We start from the raw sequence: 22,758 nt of genomic DNA, 5'->3' as shown, positions 1-22,758 counted from the left end.
TTTTGAATTCAGATTATTTTTACTCCAAAGGCTCCTGGGTTGCACCCAGGACTGACCGTTTTGAACAGCCAATCTCTCTGTTGACCTGGGTGATAAATATGTCAAACTAACTTGGCACTATATAGATGTAAACAACTATTTACCTGGTTAAATTCAACCAACTTAACAGTTAGTTGTCAAAACACCAGAATGAAGAAAGTCTGGACAATTAACCAGGGAGCTTAATCATTTAAATTTTATGGTAAATAAGAGAGGCTCAAAGAAGAATCTATATCTGATTTATTAAAACAAAGATGAATCAAATAAATTACTGATGTGAAAGAGGTCAGATATGATGTCCAGTGGTTAGTGTTAAGCCAGTTTAGGCTGCTAGCCTATTGGCTAAAAATGATTTTTTTATTATTATATGGAATGAATCTTCTGTGCAGCCTAATGTAGCGTATAAGACAGGTGCTCTAGAAATAACTGGCTTAAATTGAATGGTTTTACCAATTTTAAACTAGTGGTAGGTGGACATAAATGTAATAATTAAAAAATAAGTACAATTTAGTTTTACAAAACTGTTTAACATTGTTTTCCATTTGGCTATATCAGCTCAAATACACTAAACTTGCAATACTTGTTCAAAACATATTTAATGGAACTGCTTAAACTTGTTAATCAAAAACATACTGTGTCCAGAGATCAATTTTGAAAATGTTTTCATTTATTTGGTTTTACATTTTATATTTTGCCTTGTTCCACAAAGGATATGACTCAGCTTAAAATAATAAATTCAATAAAGTGGAAAAATTTAATTAGATAAAAATCAGAATCAAGAAAAACAAGGTAAAACAGATGCTCAAGACCAAAAGGAAAGTTAGAGCATCAATATTAAGGTCATAGGTTTTTATAGGATTATTAAAATTGAGTTGCAAATTTGACTGTGCCTTTCCTCATTGCCAAATCAGAAAGGGAAATATAATCAATTATCTGATCTAGTTTTGCATGATGAAACAAAGACACAATAATTTTGTGTTTAGGGGAAGTAAAGCTTTTCTTTGGCATGTAGAACTGAATGGAATTTCTTGCACGGGTCTTCAGGAGCTGTAGAAGGGACCATGATCTTAATAACCACATTTCTTAAATCACATAACCGTAGGTTTCTTGTGACTCTATTAATAGAACCCCTCAGTGTGAGAGCACAAAAGCGTGTGTGTTGGGTGGTGGGGGGGGAGTTGCAAAGGATGCAAAACAAAAGATTCAAAGTATATAGTTTCTGAAGATCTGGCTAGACTCCTGGTCGAACACCTAGAATTGGACAGGGTAGATATCATCATGGCCTTTGTTCTGCCAGCCCTCTGGAAACGTCATTTCTCTCAATTAAGCTTCTGATCAAATCCATGCATGTTTTCTGGTATGGGCAGAAACAAAGGCATTCTATACCACTATTGAGGGGAGATTCGTACACAACAATTATTCTTCAACCACCAAACAGTTCCCCATATTTGAAATTCAATGTTATATAAATTTTCTTTTCTATTCGTTTTCTGCAAACATAATAAATTTGGTACCAACATATGCGTACTGAATGAATCCTATTAGATGTAAACAACAATAACAAATATTTGGGCTGGGGTAAAAAAGGACTGGGATAAAAAAATTACACCAGGATAAAAAAGGACGATAAATAGCATTTAGCAAGGAAGAGATAGAGGGTTTGACAATAAAATCTTAGGAAAGCTATAGAAAGATAAGATAAAGCCAGGTCTTGGATCTGCATTCCAGTGGTGCAGGCGGAGGTAGAGCACTGGGGGCTCACCCAACAGGACCCAGGTAGTGAGCCACTCAACAACAGAGGCACTGTGTCTTTAAATGCAGGACACACACAGAAAAATGCCTCTTCCATTCTGAGATTAGGAAGCAGCTCTTACTTGACTGATCTCAAGGCCAAGTGTACCAGCACAGTTCAAATGCTCAACTTCTATTTGTCAAATGAACAAATAAATGTTTACTAACTGCAACAAAGTAAAAAGAATTTACTGTAGCCACAGGGGAGGGCTCTTTTGAAAAGTTTAAAGTGAGCAAGGAAAAACAAAGTAAATTGACAGCTCAATATCCTTGATTACAAATTTAAGATGCGTAAAATGTAATTATCTTTATTTCATGAGGGAATTTTTGCTTGTTTCAATGAATCAATCATAACATATTTTTCATAAGTACCCTCCCACTGTTGGTTCCCCAATCTTACCACCTTTTGTATAAAGTGTTATTTCCTCACCATCAGAATAAACGATGATGGCTTAATATAGCTTTGTGAAAATCAGTCTTTTGGGTAATATGTATCATTCTAAGATACATTAAAATGACAAAAAAGAAGAAAGAAAACAAATGACACCCAGATAATTTTTGGATCTGGGATCCCATGTATCTGGGATCATACCCAGATAATTTTGTTAAAGTGACTGAAAAGAGGTTAATATTGTCTCATGAAACTTACATAAGTGGAAAATAAAAACAAAATCAAAACAGGAAATATCACAGTGCAAAAAATAAAGCAGTGAAATGTGTTGCAGTTGTCCTTGATTTTTTTCATGATACAATTTAAAAGCAAAAAGGCAATGAAATCTTCCAAACCCCATTACTTCACAACCACCCCTGGTTGTTAAACTTGGAAATTGACATACTTATACACCCAGGAAAATCCATACAGTCGAAAATTTATACCTATCCCATATATTTTGAATCATTTAGGAATCACAGATATTGCTACATGCTTTGTTTTTACCGTTCCCTGTAATAAAATGAATTATAATTAGATCAACCACAACTCAACTCTAAAACATGTCAATATATCACTTATTAACCAAATCACTATTACCTCTGGAGTAACTTAGAATTTTCTTTTAAACACAAATCATACCTTTTTGTTATTATGCTTATGTTTGAGAATTTAACTGAAATAAGTTTGATTACTAATGAGACTGGAAAATTTGCAAGCTTGGACATGACATGAACTTATATTAGGAGTAAGGGAGAATTACCTCATTCAATAACATATTAGAGGATAGCATATAGCCCTTAAAATGTCAAAATTCAAACTTCGATGTTAAGATAACCACATTTGACTATTTACACAAAGAAGCAATTTTTAAAACCAAGGTAAACCTTCAAGGCCACAAGACCAAATACATTTTAATACTGAGCTGTCTTTAGATAAAACTTTAACCAGTTCATTCAACAAATAAGCGTCCAATTTTTATCAGATGTAGGGATTACAGGATTGAATACGACGAGGGCTCTGTCCTCCTGGACTTTACACTGGCTCGTTTTCCAAAGCTCTAAACCTTAATAAGTTAAAAGAAAATTGGAATCCACAATGGTCCACTTTCCAAAACTCTAAACCTTATTGCTTGAAATATGAAATTTAAAATGATAACCTGTTAAAAGATAATCTTGCCAAAAGCTCTGATATATGAAGTTTACACTTGGGGGGAAAGCAAAAATTCATAACCAGTTTCTCAGAAACACAAACCGTAACACCTAGTTGGAAGCGAGGCTGCGCCCAAGGCTGCCTCTGCTGGCCGACTCAGTGCATCCATCCAGCAGATTCTCAACTCGAGACACCTGTATCAAACTTGCCACTCGTAAACACATCCCTTCACAGAAGCAGGAGGCTCCCAAGTAGGCAACAAGGGAATACCCCAGCTTCATGCATCTCCGGCATAATTTGACTTATAGAAAAACCTTCTCTAACTGGCCCTAAAATGATGACTGTAAAGGTTTGAGTCATCAATTTTACAATCCAGGCAGCCAGCTCTGAAATACACAAAAATCCACAGTGACTTTTATATGCCGCTAAAATAACGCTTTCCGTGTCTACACCTTTAGCTAAAACAGGAAGAACGCATTTGCTCATGCAGCCGAAAACCTACGGTGACATATTTCTACCTGAGCTGCTGAAAAACAGTCTCCCTCGAACCCCCAAATTAAACCACACGTCAATATACCCTACCCACCCGGGCCCACACCCCGCTGGAGCCCAGGGGGTGGGCGGGGAAGGGTCAAGTTCTCTTCCGCCACCGCTCGGCCACCAGATGCTCCAAAAGAGGTTGACAGGTTAACCGTTGGCTGTGCCTAGCGCCATTAGCACATCTGCGAGCGCTCCACCGACCCGCGCGGAAGGCAAGTTTGGCGGGTCCCAGCCCCTGGCCCCCGCCTCTCCCCAGTTGCAGCATCAGCTGCAGGCGGCAGCCAGGGCTGGTCTCTGCTTCACCCACCTGCCTACAGGGCGGGGACGCCGGCTCCTCCGGTCCGTGAGAAGGGGATCTGGCGCACGCATTTCTGGGAGAAGTGGCCTCTGCTGCTCGGCGCTCCAGAGAGCATCCTATCTAGGATGGGTGGAAGGAGGGGGGGTCACGGAGGGGGACTGTACACCCAGGAGTAGCAGGGCCAGGAGGGAGGAGCGCCGAGGCGCGCGTCCCCGGGACTGGCGCCTGGAGCTGGTGAACGCGGCCGCCGCCGGGACTCCTCAGGCCTCTCCCCACGAGCGGCCGCACCTCTCCAACCCTGCAGCTTCGCCCGCGGGTAAGGGCATCCGCTGCCACAGACTCACTGGCCCGGCCGGAGGCGGGGATCTGTGGATGGCGCGCGACGCGATGCGGACGCCCGCCTCTAGCTCCGCCCGGCCCGCGCCACGCTAGGCGCCCCTCCGCAGTGGCGGGGGCCGGGGATCTGGGAGGCCGGGCCGGGGGGCTCAGGCCGCAGCTGCTGCATCCTCCTCGCCCCGGCGACCTCCACGCTGGGAGCCTGGGCACCCCCGCCACTCCCGGCAGCTGCAGTCCCCGCTGCCCCCGCACAGTCTCAGCCCCGACCCCGCGGCTCCGCCCCGGAGAGCTGCGCGCGCGGCCTCCGCAGGCCTCGGCCCATAATGACGCCTCCCTAGAGCTCGCTCGCTGCTGCCCGGCGGCCCGACGCTTGTGGCGGAGCCTGGGAGAATCTTACCTCGACGCGGGCCGCATCCCCGGCAGCTCGCCCGCAGTGGCCAGCACTCTTCGAGAGAAGTAAAGCTTTGAAAGCAGCGATGGAGAGTCTCCTCAAGCTTTAAAGCCTTGAGTTTCCTTCCAGTTCGGGACCAATAAATTCATCCTTCTGTCCTTTCCGGCGTTGCGTTTAGCAAAAGGGCCCACCATCTCCTCCCCCTCTTGCTGCCGTCCTTAGTAACAGCATCCCGGATGCTGCCAAATTGCAATCATTACAGCAATAGGGAAGTAGCAATTGGGCCCGACTCTTGGCAGAGACCTAGCTGGGAAGATTTGCATCAGCTGCGGGGCTGTGCTTGTGGGCTTCCTATCCCCATTTGGGTGCTGTTCCCTCTGCGGTCCCATGACTAGCACTGAAAGATGATTTTAGATTTTAAAATCATAAAAGCACTCACCAAATAACTGAAAGCAGATAAGTTTCTCTGGGCATCTCAAACCATGTTCTTCTGGTTCAATGAAATCAGCTCTTTATATTTTAGGAGACTAATTTTCCCTTGAAATAATTTGCAAATAACACAATACCTAAAGAAACAAGAGAAAAACACCTAATTTTTCACATGGAAACCATAAAGATGTAAACCTGAGGTCCAATTTTATACATGCTCAGCGCCGAATTGGGCGATTATTCCATATTTTGCAAGATAGTGTAACATAACCAGTGCCGCTGAAATCCCAAAGCCACCATTGTTAATTGCTTTGCTCAGACTTCCACGAGAGGCTGTTACAGCAGAAACAGTATCAACAACCCGAGGAGTCCGCTATCTAGTGTGCCTGTGTGTGGCCTCTGACACACCAGTGTTATCAGACCAGCAGCAGGCTCTGCCTGGAGTTTTCTTCTGTGTGTAAGGGTAAACCTCGCGGCCAAATCCTCGTCACTTTGCAATGCGGGTAGTGACACTAGAGGGAACAACACCCAAATGGGGATGGGAAGCCCACAGGCACTGCCCCGCTGCTGGTGCAAATCCTCCCAGCTAGGTCTTTGCCAAGAGTCGGCCTAGAGGGCCCAATTGCTACGTCCCAAATTGCTGTAGATTGCAATTTGGCAGCATCCAAGATGCTGTACAACGGACGGGAGCAGGAGAGGGAGGAGATGGTTAGCCCCTTTGTGAAACGTTAACACTAGAAAGAATTTACTGTGGCCAGTGTTTAATAAAAAATAAAAATAAATAGGCATACGAGAAGACATGTTCCATCGCAGTACAAATTGTGAAAAAAATCTGTGAGACTTTGAAATTAATTCCTTTAAGCAAAGTGGTGGTCCAGGGCGGAGCAGGGGAGGAGCCTCACCGCTCTGTGTTCAGGAAACCTGAGCGCATGACTTGGCCACTTCCCAGGTCTCAGAGATCTAGAACCCTAGTTTATTTTCAAAAGATACGTATTATTATTCAAGATATTTTGCCCAAATTCGGAATAACTCGGTTGTAGGAATGGGTGTGTGTGTATGTGTACAGTATCTGATGCATAGTGACAGGATGAAGTCAATGAGAATTTGGCAATTGTTTAATAAAATTTATAGAGATCTGCCCTAGAATGTAGTTTCTGTGGGAAATGTTCATGGAGTTCCAGTTCTTGACCGTTTCCATCATTTCTCCACCAAGAGTCCCCTTTTGTTTTTATCTCTATGGACCCCATGCTTTATCAGGAAAAAAATTAAGTAGTGATCTTTTTTATTAGCCAAGGATAGAACTGTGTATTTTAAAAGTAGTAACCATCGATTATAAAATGTTTGCCAGCCTTTTGAAAACATTGTGTGTAATCTAAGGATGCTCTTTATTGTCTTCATGAACGCCTCTAGGATTGCATGCTGTATTATATGCGTATTATAACATTTATTACAGTGGAAGTCCCAGTATAATAAAGATTTGTGCTCCCCAGTTTGGGGATGGTGGTGGGAAATTCCTCTTTAAAGATTCTATTTCATTAACTCATTCTATTTCATTAACTCAGCATTTATTGATTTGCCTAAGCCTTGTCTTGACAGAGAAATCTAAAGAAATTTCCTTATTCTCCAGAGCTGTGCTGTCCGATACAATACTCACTGGCCACATGTGGCCATTTAAGTTTAATTTAATTAAAAGTATTCTTTTATTCCACTAGCCATCTTTCAAGTACTAAAGAGCCACACATGGCTAGTGACTGTTCTTTTGGACAGCACAAAATAGAAGATTTCTATTATTGCAGAAAATTCTTCTGGACAGTGCTGCTCTAGATGAAATTTTAATTGGGAGATAAGATATAATACATAAAATAATTTGGGAAATCTTAGTATCCTACAGATCAAACCTCATTAGAATGTGTACTTCTTAAGAACATGGTAATATCTAAGAATTCAGGCTCTGGCTTCAGGCTGCATTTCTACCACACACCGACCTTGGGTAAATTATGTAACCCCTGTTGCTTTCTTTGTAAAAGCGGGGTGTCAACTTTGCAGGGTGCACATAGGATTAAGTGAGATAATCCATGAAAGATGCTTAGACTAAAGTCTAGAATGTGACCTTCAAGAAAAGTTAGCTATTACTATCACTATGAATTATTTTAATATAGGTTTTCTGTTTTAAAAAATTGTGTCCCTACTACCTCTCATTGTACTACATGACTAATGGAAGGTGCTTGGTAGTTGCTGAGTTAACAAAATAATTAGAATGCTACACTGATTTTATGGATATGAGGCCCTCTGTTAAATATGAAAACTGACCTTTCTATCTTTGTTGAAGGGTAGACGCCATTGTAGGACAATTTAGGTAGAACTGTCATCTCACTTTTTCTGGGGTAAAGAACCCTGTATGATGAGACTTGGAGGTAGACGTAGAGAAGCAGGGATCCTTCAGCTCTTAGAGGAAGAAAAGAGAGGTCACTTCACTTACCATGCTCTTTGTTGCTCCCAACAATAAGAATTGGACCAATGGGAGGCAAGTGGATCCCTGTGTTCAGGGAATCAGGTGTTCACCCAAGCCACTTTCTTGTGTAGGAGGACTTGTGTAGGAATTCCACATCTTCAGGAAACATCAAACAATAGTGCAAATAATAAACCATTATTGCAAATGTGTTCAGCATTTTTCTTACATTTCTATCTAAAGATAATTTTGTAATGAAGAAGTGTGTTTAGTATGTCTGTTTTTAAACACAACTCTACCTCTCATTGAACTGGAATTCCAGGAACACTGGCAAAGGTGGCTCTACCACTTTGCCAAAATGAAAGGCTTCCTGGATAAGTAAAGAGCTCACAATCACTGAAGGTATTGAAACTTTTTTGGAAGTTTTCTCTGTAAAGGTGTTGGAGAGGAGGTTTGTGCATTGCATAATGTGTTTAGTCTACTAGCACCAAGAAAGTTCACTCTTCAATCGTTGAATCTCTCCTCCTTTTTCTACCACAGAGAAGCACCTCCTTTCCCACACCTGATTTGGGCTGGTTGACAGAAGAGTTCCATAGGAGGTAAATACTGATGATAGCTGTGGAGGTCTGTGAGCAGCCATCCTGCACCTAAAGAGGGAGAATAGAGTTCCCTCTTTAATAGTGTTGAAGGCAGTGGCTCATTTTCACAACTGGGGCTATTGGTCTAGCACATTATAGATACCACCCTGAGTTTTGAGAATGTACGTAGGTCCTTTTGTGAATAGGCCTAGGTTTGGTGCTTCTCTTGGCTTGTTATAAAGTCTAAAGAGGAATTAGAAATCTTGTCATTTAGAAGGAGGAGACTGCCAGAGTATATTGAGAAAGAAATACTGACGTATATAGAAATGGATTACTGTCTGGGTGCCTGTCAACACATACAACTTTGGCCAATTATTTAGATTAAGCCCAATAAATTTGCCTGTTTCTTTCATTCACAGTTAATTTAAAAATATGTGCTCTGGGATAGCTTCTGCTGTCTTATTTCTGCTAAATATAGTCTCTTCAATAGCTTGAGAATTCATTTTATATTTTTTACATTTTCTGAAAAATGAATAAGCTGGTGCTAAAACATTGTTGCTAAGATATAATTTAAAATTCTGAAATGAATCCCTAAAATCAAAGTGAAATTAAGTGGTGGGGATGGTTGGGTTTATTGGGTGAAAGAAATTTACAGTGCTGAAAAGGAAGTTTTTCAAAGGAAATAATTAGAGATACACAAAAAGTTGCAAAAAATGTGCAGGGAAGTCCTGGGTTTTCCCTACCCCCACCACCCCAGTTTTCCCCCAATTTTGCATCTTGCATCACTACAGTACAATATCAAAACTAGAAAATAGACATTGATACAATCTCTAGATCTTATTCACCAGTTTTACATACACTCGTGTGTGTGTGTGCATGTGTGTGTGTTTCTATGCAATTTTATCATCTGTATAGATTCTTCTACCACCACCACCACCACCACCACTGCCACCATAAGATACAGGACTATTCATTCTATCACTGCAAAGTTCCCACCACCTACCCCTTTACACTCACATCCATCCTCTGCTCCAATATGTCTAATTTCTGTCAATCACTAATCTGTTTCCATCTCTATAATTTTAAAAATGCTACCTAAACAGAATCATACAGTATGTAACCTTTTGGATTGGCTTTTTCCCCCCACTCAACATAATTCCTTTGGGATCCATCCAAGCTGTTACATGTATCAATAGTTTGTTCCTTTTTTTGATAAATATTCCATGGTATGGATGTACCACAGTTTATTCACCCATTGAAGGACATTTTGATTGTTTCTAGGTATTATGAATAAAGCTGCTATAAATATTTGTGCGAACACGTTTTCATTTCTCTGTGATAAGTACCTAAGTGTATGATTGCTGATCATAATGGTAAGTGCATGTTTAGTTTTATTAAGAAACTGCCAAACTGTTTTCCAGGGTGGCCGCACCATTTTACATTTCCATCAGCAAAGTACGTGTGATGACTGATGAGTTTTTAATCTATTAAATAAACTTATTTTAGTATAGCTGTACATTTCTTTTACTATCCACTACTGTACTATACTGAAATTGCTTGTTTACTTGAACCCTATCAGACTAAGCTTCAAGGTCAGGGATCCTGTTTTGTTCACCTTGATGTCTTTGGTGGCTAACATAGTGCTTGACACATACTAGATAGTCAATAAATATTTATGCAGTGAATGAACAAATTAATGAGCAGAAGAAGATTAGTTGAGTCAGGTTGAAATCAAATTGAAAAATAAAATTGTCAGTAAATTATAATTTTATTGAATTTGAATTGGATGCAATGCTCTTTCTTCCAATATATAATGACAATTTTCAAATCAGATTTTGACACTCTTGTGGGCAAACTAGTAAAAACTAAATGCTAAATTAGGGTCCAAAGTTATTTGTTGTAGTACTTTGGTAACAGCAAAAGATTGGAAACAATCTAAGTGACTAATGATATGAAACTGCTTTAATAAAATATCTGTACACTAGAATGCAATGCAGTTATTAAAAATAATAAGAAAACTCTTCATGTAAAGAACAGACATCCTTCAAAATATATTAATTAAAAAAAAGTTACAGAAGACTATGTAGGGTATGCCCCTCTTTGTGTAAAAATTTTAAGAAAGATATATGCATTATGATGTTAATTGTCTCTAAGTAAATCTATAAACTACAGGGTATGCCTGGACCATCTTGTGCAAGAAAGTAAAGAAGTGCTCAAAAAATGTATAGGAACATGTCAAAGAATACAGAAACTAGCTTAAAGAGACTCCTGGCCAAATTTGGGACAATTTAAGTATTAAATGAATAATAACAGCAAAAGATTATAACACATTGAATAAAACCACAAAAACAGAAAAAGGCTATGAGTCCAAACTGATTTTAAAAATGAAATAGAGAATAAAAAGAGGGAGGAGAGAAAGAAAACTTCTTTACATGAGAATGAAAAAATTAAAATAGCACCATTTTGTAGTCACCATAGTAATAATTGATTCAGGCAAGTATCAGTGAAAGGAAAACCACTGGGTTTCCTGAGGGACAGAAAATATTCATACATTCTCAAAGTATTACTTCCATGGGCAATATTTACTTTTTTTCAATTTTTGTTCATTACAAGTGTAAGAGGTAATTTTACAATGAAGAAATATGGCAGACCCCTTAACCAAATGATCCAATGTACTGTATTAGTTTCCTATTGTTGCTGTGAAAAACTATCAAACTTAGTGGCTTAAAACAACACAAATTTATCGTCTTCTAGTTCTGCAGTCCTAAAGTCTAACACCCATCTCACCAAGCTAAAATCTAGGTGTTGGCAGGGCTAGCTATTTTTGGCATGCTCTAGGGGAGAATCTGTGTCCTTGCCTTTTCCAGCTTCTAGGACCACCTGCATTCCTTGGCTCAGGGTCCCCTTCCAACATTGTCGTAGCCATCAAGGGCCGGTTGAATCTTCCTCAGATCACACATCACTGGGACACTGACTCTCCTGCCTCCCTCCTTCACTTAAAAGAACCTCTGTGATGATTTTGGGCCCACCCACATAATCCAGGACAATCTCTTCTATCTCAAAATCCTTAATTTAATCACATCTGCAAAGTTCCTATTGCCATGTGAAGTAACATTCATGGTTCTGGAGATTAGGACAGGGACACCTCCCTGGGGACTGTGATTCGGCCTATCTTATTTACATCACAGATACTGCCATGCGTCAGCATTTATGCACATTCTGATGTAATGTGATGAAAAGGACACATCACTTAAGATGGTTTTTCTACCAAAAGAAATATGGATTTAAATTGAGGAATTTTCTGAAACAACTGTCCTCCACTAGTCAAAAAGGTCAGTGTTAAAAAGAAGAGGGAGAGGGGGAAGAGGAGAGAGAGGAAGAAAAGAAGATTGGGGAGTTATTCCAGATTAAAGGAAGGAGAGTACAGAAATGTGACAACTAAATGCAACGTATAATCCTTGAGTGAATCCTGGACAAAAAGAAAAAGTATAAAAAAATGATATAAGGACAAATGGAAAATTTGATGGTTAATTTTATAATAAATAATAATACTGTATTAAATTTAAATTTCCTAAGTGTGATAATTGTATTGCTTGTTCTTAGGAAATATATGATAAAGTATTTAGAAGTAAAGTATCATCATGTCTGCAACTAACCTCAAATGGCTCAGAAAAAAAGATGGAGAGAAAAAAATATGGCAAAATACTGTAGTAACAACTGGTGAATCTAGATCAGTATTGAAAAATAGAAATATAATGCAAGCCACATATGTAATTGTAAATACTGTTTTCTATAGTAGCTACATTTAAAAAAGTAAAAAGAAAGTGAAATTAATTTTAATAATATTTTAACCCAATCTATTTAATTATCATTTAAAATGTAATCAGTGTAGAAATCATTGAGATATGTTACATTCTTTTTTTCCCATTCAACACTTACAGAACATCTAAATTTGTACTAGCCACATTTCGATGCACCATAACCACATGTTGCTAGTGCTACTAAGTTGGCCAGCACAGGTCTAGATGAAAGGTATACGCGTGTTCATTGTCCTATATTGGCAATTGTCTGTAGGTTTGGAATGGTTCAAGATAAAAAGTTGGGGGGAAAAATAGTAATTTGTATATGCAGAGACTATTTATTTCTAGGATACCAAAGAAACTGCTAACGTTGGTTACCTCTGGGAAGAAATGAGGAGTGATTAGGGGGTCAGGGGGCATGGTGCTTTCCATTGTATGTACCTCTTTGTAACTTCTGTGCAATATGTGACTAAACCTATTAAAATTATTCTAAACATAGTATCTGCTTTATCTTTTTATTCAAAATCAGATACTCTAATACTAAACTCTGGTAACCCCCCCCAAATGAGAGGTAAGAGCTCCACCTACTGAACTCGATTTCCTTAAATTCCTTAATATAGGAAACAAGTATATGTCTCAACTACTAAAATATAATAATTAAGTTTAGAAATTTCTCCTGGCAATTTTCCCTGGTAATCTTTATTTATTAGTCTTAGTAAGTCCTATTAATTCATGTTTGCATGTTATTAAATAAATTTAGATAAATTTTATCAATGATCTAAACTCCATCTCTAAGTTGCTGAAAACAAGAAACAATATGTAGTAAGCACAGACTCACTATTCATAAATTCTATGATGATGGATGACGGCTGTAATTCACAGTGGCGCCGGATGTTGTGAGCGAATTCATTACAAATTTATATCTATTTTACTTAAGCCTCCTGCCATCTTGCAGAGGAGCGGGGTCTCTTGGGTTACATTTGTTCGTAACGGTTGGCACTTTCAAAGCTGAGTTGCATCCTATTTCCTTCTGCTCGTGTTTCATGAGCGTTTCTGAATCGAGGCTGGGCTGTAAGGTTTCTTGACTCATTTGGTAACTGCATCATTTCCTGACTGGGTCTCATACAGAACGCAAAGAGGTCAAGCAATTGTCCATATAATGACTGTTTGAAAAAATATAAGGATAATGGAAACGCGTGAGGTTGAGGGTTTATTTGGATCCGGTGGCAAACGCCATGGTTTTTCACTAGGCACCATCCACAGCTCTTTTAGCTGCGTTAGCCTGACTCCCAAATAAGTAATCATCACGATATATAGATATACAATATTATATATTCTCGCATGTATAAGGCCACGTGGCCCTTCATCACCCACATTTCTATAGAGCGTGTGCTTTGTGCCAAGGATGTGTGCGGTGTCGCACCCAGCTCTACAACGTGAAATGCTCTCCGCCGGTGGCAATCTTTCGTTCGATTTAGTAAAATGTGTAGTGGAACTTAACATCTGCGTTAGAGGGAAAGACAGAAAGACGTTAGATTTAGAAAGAACAGCTAGGTGATTGAAAAAATAATAGAACAAATTACAAGGTTCTGGGCTATAGTTTAACATTTGTCTACGTATATTTACATGCTACGTAATTAGAATGCAATTTCGGGACGTCTTTTCCAGCATCAGAAGAAGTTTGGATTTGGAAAGTCCAGCTTTTATCCCTAGGAGCCACCCGGGAGGTTAGCTGGGTGCGCGGAGAATTTGCTCCGGTTTAGGAGACTGAAACCCAGAACTGGAATGAAGTAGGTGGAGCTTACAGGCAACAATCTTGTTTTCTACTGGTCAGGAGATACTTTACATGGAGCCTTTTAAAGAAGCAAATATGGCTCAGAAAACCTTTCTAACAAGTTCCCTGGTGGTCTAGTGGTTAGGATTCGGCGCTCTCACCGCCGCGGCCCGGGTTCGATTCCCGGTCAGGGAATGCGCTTTTTGATCTTGCAATTTAAAAATCATGTGTTTTATCTGCTTTCTTTTGGTAGTGGTTACTGTTTTCGTCATAAAAAGTTCGTTTTAAAATGTTATTTAATCTAACATTTAAAATATGCCCTACGTATTTACATATGTAATTCACATTCAAATAAACAACATAAAAATTCCTGATTCTAAAGTACTCTAAATATATTTGTCCAAAAACTTGTTAAGCCATTTCTAAAGTTTTATTTTCCAGCTTTTGAAGATAATTTGGATGTGTATACAAGCATTTGTTTTTTAAGTCTTTGTTTAATCTTAAGCTTTGTTTGACTAATAAAAGGAGGAAAATAATTTTAGCGGGGATTATACCTATTTTGCCTCATGTTTAGGGTCAAATTCTATATATTCAGATTATGTGCTTTGAAGATTATTTGTATATATTGGAGCTATTCTTGTCCTGTTTTCTTTTATGAATCTAAGATCATTTTGATGATATTTTATTGGTTTATTATCTAATAGCTGGTTCATTATGTTTTCTCTTAATAATTTATTTTAGTTAATTATTTAACTGCCATGTTTTAAATTTTCTCTTAGAGATTCACACAAATTATGGCAAATTTCTTTCATCCAGCATGTCAATTCCCTGTAGTAAATCACACAGGCATCTCAAAAAATTAAAGTGCGTATCATTAGGAATGTTTACATCCAAGACAAAGTAGGACTCTGGGAGTTACATCCCACCCACCCCCACCCTAACCACCCAAAATATGGAAATTTGGAGTCAAAGACAAGAAAAAAGTTGCTATACAGACATCAATTTTTTTTAACTTCTGCTATTTCCAAAACATTCTAACCTTTGTCATCTTTTTTTTTTTTACAGTGAAAAATTTTTAGATTTAGAACTAGCCAGCTGGACTGTTTAGATGACCCCAATTTTGTTGGCAGCATTCAAAGCATCATAGTCAGGAGCCAGTGCAACATATTCATAGGTCTTCTTTTCTCCATCAGTCCTGACCAGGGTGTTGACCTTGGCCACGTCAATGTCACAGAGCTTCTTCACAGCCTGTCTGATCTAGTGCTTGTTGGCTTAGACGTCCACAATGAATACAAATGTATTGTCTTCTACTTCATGGCTGACTGGGTAGTCAGGGGGAACTTGATGGCATAGGGGAAGCGCTCTTTCAAGGATGTAAGGGCTGCCTTCACAGCAGTGTCTTGGGTGACCTATGAATCTTCTCCTTCTTCTCCTCGCCCTCCTCTTCCTCTTCCTCCTCCTTCTTCTTCTTCTTCTTTTATGTATGTGGCTGTGGAAGCCTTTCAGCACTGCTTTCCTTGCCTTCAGAGTCTTTGCACTTTGTCTTCAGCTTTGGGAAGGGCAAGGGCTTCCTTCTTCACTTTCGGTGCTATCTTTGTGAAAAGCTATCACTTTTTGAGCTGTTGGGCATTTTTTATGCCATTTCATTTTAAACCTAAAATTTCACAATGACATAGAAATGGACTAAAAGCTTGATTACTACTAAAATTGCTTTTAGTTTTACTTCCCTTTTAGCTCTGTTGGAAAAGGAAAATGGTATTTATTAATGGTCCAGGAGTTGAGAAAAGAAGATGTGACCCTGTTGTTTAAGGAACCTCTTATTGAGGAAGTAAGACAGAAATATATTTGTTATTATTGTCATTAACAAAAATAATAGGCACCATTTATTGACTTTTTGCTATGTGGTAAGCACTTCAAATAATTACAGTGTGTGATGAGGGAAGGGAGAAGGAAGTGGGTATGAGAATGAAAATAGAGCTTGAAAACTGGATCCCAAGCTAACCTAAAGCCTGACAAGAGGGTAATGGGCATTTCATTTCGGGGGATCCAAGATGGCCAAAGCCTGGCATCTGTACCTAGGATAGCTATGTGAGGCTGGCTGTAGAAGGGAACCTGTGCTGGGGACAGTGCATTACAAGGTCAGATAGGTCGCTGCAGCCAAATTATGGAGGACCTTAAGACAAGTTAAGAATTTACAAAGGGAATGCTTTTTGCATTGGTATTTGATAGAATCTGAAGGGTTAAGAATAGAGAGCAATTAGTTATGACTCCATGATTTGTGTTCAGTGTGGTCAGTAAAGTTGGAGTGGCATAAAAAGTAATAGGGAGCTTGAGATGGGGATATAGACTAGGGAGAGAAAGTAAGTTTGATTGGATCCCCACAGAGGCAGCACAGCTAAATAAATGGTTGGATGTACAGGATGGAACTTAAGGTTGAAGACATAGATTTTGGAGAGATTAGCTCAGAAGTTTGAGCTTAGAAAGAACAGAAAGATGGAGGAATAAACTCAGATGAGAATACAATATAGGAGAATGAGAAGTAGAATAACTAAAAAGGAAATAGCAAAGGAGCAGTAAGAGAGTTTATAGCCAGACAAGAGAGATTCAAGGAGGAAGTGGCAGTGAAGAGAATAGGATATTGTAAAAAAGTTTGAGATAAAGGAGATTAAGCTAAGGCGGTTGGTGAGACAATGGCTGTTGGGTGCAGAATAGACTGGTGGAGGCCAGACCACAGTAAGCAAGTTTGTCTAAATAGCCATTGCGATAAACATGATTCAAGGGGCTGAGAGTCTGAACTACTATGAGAAAGAGACAGCATACCTGTCAACAGCTAGACATTGCAGAAGAGCAAATATGGAGAACAAGGAGAGGCCTTAGAAAAGCTAAGAAAACACTATTGTTCAGGAGCTGGAGACTGCCAATCTTGACTGCTGGATTATTTTGGAAGAGTGACTCACCTTCTCTGAGCCTCTGGATCTTTACCTGTACAATGGAGATGCGAATAGCTTCCACGAATGCTTCACAGAGTTATTGTCCCTTATCATTCATTTGTTTATTCACTGAATTAGCAACACTTAACAGAATTCTGAGTCCATGCCAGTCACTGTTGTAGGCACAGGTAAGAAAGTGCAATAAGACTGTCTACCACAGGTGAGTAGGAATCAAAGGAAAAAATGATTAAGGTTTTTATCACAGCCTATTAATTTGGAAAGTGTGTTGATTGGGAATGAGGCAAAACAGGAAGCCATGTTGCCTTTAGGTTTGGACTGAAAAGAGGTCATCCAAGTAAAGCTATTCTGTATGTGGGTTGAAAATTTTGACTAATGAAGATAGATTTGCAGAGGATTCAGCTCTGAGATGAGAGTACAAATGCTTGCCAAGAGATTAACTGCAGCACAAAGAGGAACAAGATTTGCAGGCATGACTTTGGCTAGAGGACAAAGGAGGAAAGTCTGGAGGAGGAGAGTCAGGACAACTCAGAGCCAAGGAAGCCAAGGAAGAAAGAGTCTGGAGATCGCAGTGTGGTCATTAAGAGCATACAGCATATATATTTCTTTTGTTAGGTTAATTTGTTTATAGAGTTTTATTTTCCTTTACCTGGTTTTGGTATCATCCTTATTGTGTTTTGCCTATTCTATTGTTGTGTTTAGTCAAATAAAAACACTTTTTCTAAGTAATATTGTCATTTAGACACAGCAACATATCACATCACCTACACAAAGCATAAAGTTGCTGCTTTGTAGAGCGAAAATATTGTCAATTTGGTGCTTATGAAGAATGGAGAGATGCTGAAAGACTGTTTGCAGAAATAGTCCACATATGAAGTGGCTTTTTAAAGGTAAAGGAGTAGAAAGTATTTAACATGCATAAAAGAAAGCAAAGATTATGTGCTGCATACCAAAAATATTTTTCTAAATTTGTCAAATTATTATTTTAAATACAAAATCATTACTCATCCAGGGTTGGTCCGCTACAGTGGATGCTGACTTGGGTTGATGCGTGCTTGGATTGTAAGGATGCCTGAGAGTCACCATGGGCAGGGAGGAAAGAAGGGAAGGACTTTCACCAGCATCCAGCACAGTGCTTGACATATGGTTGGTACTGAATGAAGGGATTACATAATCAATAAAACCAGGTAGGTTGCTGGGACTTCACTTGATAACAATTATAAACATGTTAAGCCCCTTATAATGCTACAAAAAAACCCAACTTTCCTTCCACTTTTCTAAGCTCTTCTAGCTGGGCTAACAATCAAATTAACATGAGACAGGTTAACAGGAAAAGTGTCCAAAATTTATTATGGATGTGCATGTGGAATGCCATAAGAATATGAGAGTCAAGGAAGCATTGGGCAGTTGAGGGTTATATCCCATTCTGGACAAAAGAGAGGAAGGAAGGGATCTGGGATTTCAAAATGAAGGAAGGCAATTTATAGGTAAGTAAGGAAGAACAAACATGTGGTAAAGAAATTCCTGCTGGGCCACCCAAAAACAAATGGATACAGAGGGAAGTCCAACAAACAGGCCTTGCTAGAATTCTCTGTCACATACTTTATATTATGATACTAAGGTGCTCCTTTCCTTCAGGCAGGTTTTTCCTCTCTGAATTTCCTTTAGGCAGATAAATGGGGAGGATCAAAGATTCTTTCTGAGTCTCTTATTTCTTAATAACCAGCTTAAAATCAATATTCCAAAAGGCATATTTTGAGGTGACAAAACTTTGGTCCCTTCAAAAACACAGATTCAGAAAGTTTATATAACTTATTTATAGAAACACAAGTATGTGAATCGGGATAACAACCTGACTCTACCCAACATAAATCCTGTATTCTGTAAGACTCCCCACATTACAACAAATTTTCTGGTGGCACTGTGTCATCTTCTTTAGAGCAGTCTTTACAAATAGGGTGGTTCATGGGGAGTGTTGCATGGAAGCAAAGAGAAATTATATGACATTTCAGGTTCTCTTTCAATGTATAATTTAATTCTATGCATTACAAATTTGGTGAAAAGTCAGGCCTAGTAACTGCTTATTGGGGGTTAAGAAAGATGAGGAAAACTTTAAATTAAGAAATAAGTTTAACAGCAAACATAGTGTATTTGCTTTTATGAATAAGCATGTTGATTTTTGAATGTGTTTTTTTCTGAAGTACAATTTTTATGTGTTTAAAAATAATATTTGCCACATCTCCATGTTCATTATTATTTTATGACGTAAAAATGGTTCTTTTTTTCCATCTTTCTCCTTTAATGAGGATGTAGAAAAATATTTGTACTTTAGTTACATAAAAGGAAAGCAATTTAAATTTAAAGCATAGATACCTACTTGATCAATTAGTATTTTTCTGCTTACACCCTCTGAATTTCTATAATATCTAGTACTTTAAATAATTTGCTATTGTTTTGTATAAATTGTTTTTGTAAATTCCTGAGGTCAGATTACATAAAATATACTTCTCCTGCCTTGCAAAGTGATAATCATATACTTACTTGGTGGTCAAAAATTGTTGCTGTTTGACTCAGATACAGTGAACAAACTGATAGTTTCCAGATGGGAGGGGTGTTGGGGGCTGGGTGAAAAAGGTGAAGGAATTAAGAAGTACAAATTGGTAGTTAAAAAGTAGTCATGGGGATGTAAAGCATAGGGAATAGAATCAGTAATATTGTAGTAACTATGCATAGTGCCAGGTGGAATTAAACTAATCAGGGGATCATTGCATAAATTATATAAATGTCTACCCACTATGCTGTACACCTGAAACTAATATAATATTGAATGTCAACTGTAATTAAAAAATAAAAATTAAAAAAATTGTTGCTTTTTTTGGTCTTAATAATTAATATGGTCTTTGAAGGCAATAAAGTGGTAGTCAGCCAAGAGCTCCTCAAGGGCAGGGTCTATGTCACATTCATCTTTGTATCCTCTAGGCTATGACAGCGCTTGGCACATACTAGCAATTCAGATGACTCTTCAATGGATAAATTAAAGAATGAGGCAAAAGACTGGAACTGGCACTTCTCAGGAGCATCCTGGGTAACCAAGAAACCTGGAAAAAGAGGATCAACTTTGCTTTCTTTTTTTTTTTTTTTACAGTATGAATTCCTAAATACAACCATTATTTATTTAAATTCTTAATAGTCAAATTATGTTATATTAAGTAATGTGTTGGTATGAAATTTTTATACTTTTTAAATTTACCTACTACCACTAAGTCAAAATACTTTTTATTTATTTATTTTTAAATTCTTTCTTTTTTTCAATTACAGTTGACATTCAACATTATCTTATATTAGTTTCAGATGTACAGTATAGTGGTTAGGCATTTATATAATTTATGCAGTGATCACCCCGATTAGTCTAGTTCCCACCTGGCACATAGTTGTTGCAACATTGTTGACTATATTCTCTATGCTGTACTTTATAGCCTCGTGACTATTTTGTAATTACCAATTTGTATGTCTTGATCCCGTCACCTTTTTCATCCAGCTCTCCAACCCCTTCCCCTCTGTCAACCATCAGTTTGTTCTCTGTATCTATGAATCTGTTTCTGTTTTTTTTTTTAATTTTATTTTATTTTTAATTTATTGGGGTGACAATTGTCAGCAAAATTACATAGATTTCAGGTGCGCAATTCTGTATCACATCATCCATAAATCACACTGTGTGTTCACCACCCAGAGTCAGCTCCCCTTCCATCACCATGCATTTGATCCCCCTCACCCTCATCCCCCACGTTTCTGTTTTATTTGTTCATTTTTTGTTGTTGTTGCTCTTTAGATTCCACATATAAGTGAGATCATGTGGTATTTGTCTTTCTCAGTCTGACTTATTGCACTTAGCACAATACTCTCTAGGTCCATCCGTGTTGTCCCAGATCAATTTCTTTGTCATCAGAAAATGCAAGTCAAAACAAAAGAGATTCTGTTTACACCCCCAAAATGGCAAAAATGGAAAAATCTAACAATATCCAGTATTAAAAGGATGTAAAACAACTGAAACTCTTATACACTAATTGTGGGAGTATAAAGTGGTGCAATAAAATAACTTTGGAAAACAATTTGGTATTATCTAGTCAAGTTAGAAGTTCTCATACCCAGCAATTCAATCACTGGGAAATCATTTATGTGAGCCCCAGGACATGAAGAATGTTCAGAGCATCATCATCATAAAACACCAAACTGGAAGCAACCTAAATGTCCATCAAGAGGAGAGCAGTTGAATATATTGTGGTATAGTCGTATAATGAAATACAGTGGTACCTCGGTTTTCGAACATAATCCGTTCCGGAAGACCGTTCGAGTTCTGAAACATTCGAAAACCGAGGCACGGTTTCCCCATAGAAAGTAATGCAAAAATGGATTAATCCGTTCCAGACCTTTAAAATCAACCCCTAAAATTGCAAATTTAGCATAAATTTTACTATCTAATGATACATGTAGATCCATAAAATTTACGGCGTTTGTAAATCGGAATGTTCATCAACGGAGACATTCGAAAACAGAGGTACCACTGTACTGCAGAATGGTTAAAATGAATGGATTACAGCTCCTTTCATCATCATGATGAATCCCAGAAAATAGTATTTAATTTAAAAAGCAAGTCAAATATAGAATGATCCCATTTTATATGATGTTTTAAAATGCTAAATTAAAAATATTGTTTATTGATATATATAATACATAGATGGTAAACTATAAGTAAAGGCAAGATAGTGGTTATGCCTGGTTAATGGAGAATACGGAGACAGGATTTGCAAGAAGCATTGAAGGGGGTCTTTTAAAGTAGTGGTAGTACTAAGCTGAGTGGTGTTAATTCTCATTTGATTATTTATAACTCATACATGTTACACTATTTTCTCTAATTGCATTTCTAATTAAAATAAAAAACAAAAAGAAATGAATGATAATTTTTGAAAAAACTCTTTGGGATAATGGCATGCAAGCAATATTTAGCTGAACAAAATTCCACTCCTCTCTATTGAATAGTTTATAAGGGTGCTTTTCTAAAACGGGAAAGTTCTAGGCAGGTTGAAAATGATAAATGCAAAAGTAAACCACAAGGTGGCATCCTAGTCTCACATGTCTCATTTGGACACTTTTAATCCATTTAATCCATTTAACCTTGGAAATGTTGGGTATAGTTAAAATCTAGAGTTTAGTGTATTTACAGGGAGCAGCAGAGAATTTTTTTCTTTTAGCTTCTTTCTTCTCATTTCATCAATTATGTTTGCTTTGACTTGCATATGTATTGTGCTATCAGATTCAAGTTTGGGGGAAACAATTCAAATAAATTCAATGCAACAAGTATGCAGGTGCAGCATATGGCATCTATTCATTCTTTCCTCATTCATTCAGTCATGCATTCATGTATTCATTCATTTAACAAATGTCCACTAATATTTGTTGAGGTTTCCTTCTGCACCAGACACAGAGCAAAGAGGTCCTGGAGACTCAATGGTGAGCAAAACCTAGTCACTGTCATTAATTTTCAGTGTAACAGTAGAGACATCAGAGAGTAATCACATAATCACAACTGTAAATTGCACATGATAAATTTTGTGAAGAAATATGTAGTTCATGCAGTTCCACAATAAGGTTTTGAACCGGTTGGAGATGGCAGATAGTTTGAGATCTGGAAAATAAAGATGTGTTACCTAGGTAAAAAGGAGAGAAAAGAACATTCTAAGCAGAAGGAACATGTGCAAGACTTTGTAGTAGGAGAGTGTAAGGAGAATACCAGTGGTGGAAAGAA

The 22,758-nt window shown here is 38.2% G+C and overlaps 1 protein-coding gene and 1 non-coding gene across 4 annotated transcripts in view; one reads left to right on the top strand and one right to left on the bottom strand.

The window, feature by feature from the left end:
* NCOA7 (nuclear receptor coactivator 7) overlaps positions 1-5,217 on the bottom strand; it is a 121,675-nt gene extending 116,458 nt beyond the window's left edge. For 2 of the 3 annotated variants that reach the window (XM_033096622.1, XM_033096587.1), the window contains exon 1: positions 4,260-4,692. The gene's annotated coding sequence lies outside the window, so the exon portion shown is untranslated. Of the gene's footprint in view, positions 1-4,259; positions 4,693-4,983 lie in introns of those variants that run through there. The other variant, XM_033096594.1, reaches the window with a different exon arrangement.
* An 8,913-nt stretch (positions 5,218-14,130) lies between these two features.
* Positions 14,131-14,202, top strand: TRNAE-CUC (transfer RNA glutamic acid (anticodon CUC)). The gene has a single exon. It is a non-coding gene; the product is annotated as a tRNA-Glu (tRNA).
* The last annotated feature ends 8,556 nt before the right edge of the window (positions 14,203-22,758 follow it).

The sequence above is a fragment of the Rhinolophus ferrumequinum genome, chromosome 3 (genome assembly GCF_004115265.2).
Source record: "Rhinolophus ferrumequinum isolate MPI-CBG mRhiFer1 chromosome 3, mRhiFer1_v1.p, whole genome shotgun sequence".
Classification (NCBI taxonomy): domain Eukaryota; kingdom Metazoa; phylum Chordata; class Mammalia; order Chiroptera; family Rhinolophidae; genus Rhinolophus; species Rhinolophus ferrumequinum.
The sequence above is the reverse complement of the archived record's forward strand: the minus strand, read 5'-3'. Positions and strand labels throughout refer to the sequence as shown.